We start from the raw sequence: 5050 nt of genomic DNA on the forward strand, positions 1-5050 counted from the left end.
TCCCTACAATTTGTAGCTTAATTCCATTATAGTTAGAAAATAGAGAACACAATCTTTGTATCTTTACTTCCTTGAAATTGTTGCGATTTCAACATATTGTTCAAATCTGCTGTGTATTTACCAGCTTTTGTCTGCTTAGTCTATCCATTTTGGAGAGATAATGTCTTAAATATCACATTTTTGAGTGTGGATTCATCTACTTCCACTTTTATTTGTGCTAATATTTGCTTTACATATTTTAAGCCTATATTGGTGGTAGGTGTATGTACATTTGGAATTGTCACGTCTTCCTGTGGGATTGACCTTTCTATAATTATGAATTTTATCTTTATTTTTTTTCAAGCCACTTTATTTCTTCCATGAGCAAGAGAAACAGAGAAACAGCACCCCCAACAGGACTCCAGTGCCACGATCCAGCCCAGTCTCAGCCCGCTCTAGATCACAGGCACTGCAGTGGCTGACATGCTTAGGGAGGCCTCCAGGTACAAACTGAGAACCTCCCCGTGTGGACCCAGACTTGCAGAGCCTCATGTTCTGCCACTGTGCCACTGCCTTGCCCCTCCTTGGCTCCTGATCATTACTGTCCTTGACCTTCTAACACACTTGAGAGCAGTATCACTCAGTTAAGTACTTTATTTTTTATTTGTTATAATTCATCTAGTCTCTTTAGCTGTTTTGTGTTAGTCTTCTATAATTTTTTGTTTTATTTTGCTTGTTTGTTTCATTTTTTTCAAATTTTATTCATTCACTATACATCATTACAGCATACAAAATGAGATTTCCCATTCAGTATACACTGTATATTGGCTCATTCAAGCACATCAACATACGTGTTATCGTCAACAAAAATTTTCCATTTCTCGTTTCCTGTGTATTTTACTTTTTGTTTGTTTGTTTGTTTTGACATCCTTGATTCCCTATCTCTCACCCTCTGCCATGTCCCACCCTCTTCCCACAGTCTCTCTGGTATCCATAGTTGCTTTCTATGTCTTTTCCCCCCATTTTATTGATTTGCTAATGAACTTAATCTAAATATTTCCACTATCAAGTGCAGCTGATATATACATATCCATGAACACAAGTCTGACTTTAGGCATAAACCTCAGTGAGTAGAATGAACATACTATAAAGTAGCACCTAGCTGGGGCTATATAGTTTACTGGATTCATCAAATCTGCATTTTTTTTCCTTGAAACCATTTTTTTAAATTAATTAATGTACATTCATCCCCTAATCATCATCACAGCATACAAAAAGTGGTTTCCCATCCAGAATATACTGCATAGTGGCTTAATCATGTATGTTATCATCAATAATTTTCTATTTCTAGTTTCACATATATGTGTGTGTGTGTGTGTGTATTGATTTATTTATTTATATTTACCCTTATATCTGACCCGCTGCCCTTTCCCAACCTCTTCTCACACTATCTTTGGTGTCTATAGTTGTATTCCATTCCTTCCCCCCCTCACTTTTTATTGATCACACAATTTCTTTCTTACGTAATCTAACTACTTTCAATAGCAAGTTCAGCTGGTAATTTCAAGAAAAGCAGTTTTGAATTGGTAAGGAAATTTACTTAAAATTTAAAGCCTGGAAACAGATTAGTATTCCATTCAAATAGTGGGTACATGAACCTATTGACAGCTCAAAACAGGACAAAAACTATTAAAACCGGACAACAAAGCCTAGAAGAAAAGCAGCAAAATTTTAGTCAAAAGTCACAGAATGTTCTTTTACCAGTTCAGACTCATGTATTTAATCTATTTTGTGTTGTGGTTCAATCTTCCCGATTGAATTCTGGGATATAATATTCAGCTCCAGACTTGTCCCTATAATTAAGTTGGCCATTTTCTTAGTTTTTGAGCTTTTATTTCTACGTGACTACATTTAATTTTCCTGACTTAGCACTCCCTTGAGAACTTCTTGGAGATCTGGACTGGTGCTGGTAAATTCTTTCAGGTTTTGATAATCTGAGAATATTCTTCTCTTTTCTTCCCATATGAAGGATAATCTTGCCAGATACAGTATTCTCGGTTGCAATTGCTTTTCCCTTAACACTTTGAATATATTTTTCCATTCTTTCCCCGTTTACATTGTTTCCAATGAGAGGTCTGCTGTTAGTCTGATGAGATATCCTTTGTAGGTAACTTGCCATTTCTCTCTTGTCAATCTTAGTATCTTGTCTTTGTCTATGGTTTTGGTCAATCTGGCTATAATGTGTCTTGGAGAAGATCTTCTTGGGTTGATTCTATTTGGGGTCCTTTGTATTTTTTGGGAATAGATCTTTGAGTTCCTCTCTAGGTTTGGAAAGTTTTCTTGCAGAATTTCATGGAACAGAGTATCAATGCCCTTAAGAATCTCTTCACCTTTTGGGATGCCAATTATTTGAATGTTTGGACGTTTGATGGTATCTAGTATTTCTCGTATATTATTCTCAAATTTTTGGGCAATTTTCTCAGTCTTTGTGGTGGATTTTTCTAGGCCAGCAAGTTTCTCTTCTACGTTTGAGATTCTATTTTCTGTATGATCTAGTCTGCTTTTAATACTTTCAAGAGAGATTTTGACTTCCCGTATTATAGTCTTTATCTCTAACGTTCCACTTGATTCTTTTGTAAACTGTGTAATTCCTCTTTCAGATCTTGCAAAAATTTCCTCACCTCCCAGAAATCATCAGCTCCTTTTTCCATTCTCTTCTGCAGTTCATTGTCTCTCTTCTCTTCCATCTCTGTCAGCTTCGCCATTATGAATGTTCTAAATTCTTTATCTGACATCTCCATGATTTCCATTGAACTGTGTGTGGATGAAGAGGAGTTATTCTTTTCCCTTGGAGGAGAGATATTTTCTTGCTTTCCCATATTTCTTGTGGTCTGCAGTGATTTCTAGTCATCTGATGGAAAGTGTGTTTCTTCCCAAACTTCAAGTTCAGTCATGCAAGTTTGTGGATTGGAGGTTGATTTATCGGTGGAAAATCTTCATTTCCCCTGCTCCCTTGAAATCACTAGTTGTCAATAGCCACGAAGATGTCGTCTCTGAATTTTATCTTTATTAATGCTTCCTGATTTGGGGTATTGAATCAGCTTTTTTGGTTGGCGTTTGCATGGCATATCATTTTTTATCCTTTTACTTCCACATTTTCTTTATGTTTAAGATGTGTCTTTTGTAAAGATCATAGGTTGGATTTTATATTTTTCATCCATTTTGACAGTATATCTTTTAATTAATACATTTAATAGGTTTACACTTATTGTAATTAGTGACATATTCGGATTTAAATCTACCTCTTTTCTTTTCTTTTCTTTTCTTTTTTTTTTTTTTTTTGGTCACATATTAAATGTTTCTTGTCCCAAATATTTCTTAAGACAATTTTCTGTATTTTTCATTTGAATTCTTTTTTATTTTTCTTTAAATTTTTAAAAATGAATTATTTTATTTACATCCAATCACTGTGCATTGTTACAACATACCAAATGAATTTCCTTATCATGAATATTGGTTCAGTCAAAGATAATGCCATACACATTATCATCAACAGATAATTTTCCATTTTTGTGTCTCTTAATATTTTGCTTCTTGGGGGCTGGCAGGTGGTGTGGTGGTTAAAGGTGTTGGACTCCCACATGGCTGACCATGGTTTGAGTTCCAGCCCTAGAGGCTTGGTTTCTCACCTCCCCTGCCCCAGAAATATTAAAAATAATAATAAAAAAGTTAAAATAACTTTAAAAAATGTTTTGCTTCTTTCTTTTTCTCCTCAATTCCCTCCCTCTAACCTGTCCCCATTTCCCACCCTCTTCCAGCACTGTATCTAGTATCCACAGTTGCTCTCCTTGCTTTTATACTTTCCACTCTTTCAGTTTCTGCCATACAGTGCTGACATTTGGTATATATTGAGTGGGCACTTAAATGTCTCTTGTCCATAGTTTGGCTTGCTTCACTTAGTAGTAAACCTTTCATATTAGTCCACTTTCTATCAAATGCTAGGGTTATCTTTTTTATTTTTTTTTTAGGCCGAGTAGTATTCTGTAGTATATATATGCCACACTTTTTCAATCCATTCAGCTGTTCATGGACATTTAGGTTGGTTCCATGTCTTAGCAATTGTGAATAATGCTACAATAAACATTGATGTGCAAGCACTTTTCTGACTGAGCGTTCTCCTGTCCTTTGGGTAGAAACCCAGGTGTGGACTTGCTGGATCATATAGTAGTTTTATTTGTAAGTCTTTGAGGAACCTCCATATTGCTCTCCACAGTGGTAGGACTAATTAATATTCCTACCAACAGTGTAGGAGAGTTCCCTTTACACCACATCCTCACCAGCATTTATCATTGTTTATTTTTTAAATCTTAGCCATTCTGACTGGGGTAAGGTGATATCTTATTGTGGTTTTAATTTGCATCTCCTTTATGATAAGGGATGCTGAGTATTTTTTCATATGCTTGCCCTTTGTCTATTCATATGTCTTCCTTAGAGAGTTTTCTGTTCATCACATTTTCCCTTCTTTTAATTGGGTTAATTTTTTTTTTCAGGTAAGCTGCTTGAGTTCTCTGTATATTTTTATTATCAGTCTCTTATCTGAGGCATAGTTTGCAAATATATTCTCCTATTCCAAGAGTTGCCAATACACACTACTTATTTTTTCTTTTGCTGTGCAGAAGCCTTTTATTTATTTATTTATTTTTATTTTTATTCACATTTGTTTAATATATTCAATCACATTATTTAGCTTACAAGGTGATCATTTCAATATATGGACATTTCTTCCAGTTGAGTTGATTAAAATGTAACAACACTACCTCTCTGTCTCAACAACGCTGTCTTCGTATCCCTCTTCCAAATGTTCTTCCCCAGGCCCCACTCCTCCACATACACCACATCTGTCATTCACATCCACCTCTTGTGTTTGTATATCCTTTAGCCCATCAGTTTCAGTTATAGAGTGCGGACATTTGGTATATATTAAGTGGGGACATACAGTGTCTCTCCTTCATAGCCTGGCTTGCTTCACTCAGCAGTAAATCTTCCATATTCTTCCACTTTCTGTCAAAAG

The 5050-nt window shown here is 35.4% G+C and overlaps 1 pseudogene; it reads left to right on the forward strand.

Annotated features, from left to right (window-relative positions):
- LOC102491595 (cytosolic iron-sulfur assembly component 2A pseudogene) overlaps window positions 1-5050 on the forward strand; it is a 31913-nt pseudogene that overhangs the window by 1738 nt on the left and 25125 nt on the right.

This window comes from Tupaia chinensis, unplaced genomic scaffold, assembly GCF_000334495.1.
Source record: "Tupaia chinensis unplaced genomic scaffold, TupChi_1.0 Scaffold000332_1, whole genome shotgun sequence".
Classification (NCBI taxonomy): domain Eukaryota; kingdom Metazoa; phylum Chordata; class Mammalia; order Scandentia; family Tupaiidae; genus Tupaia; species Tupaia belangeri.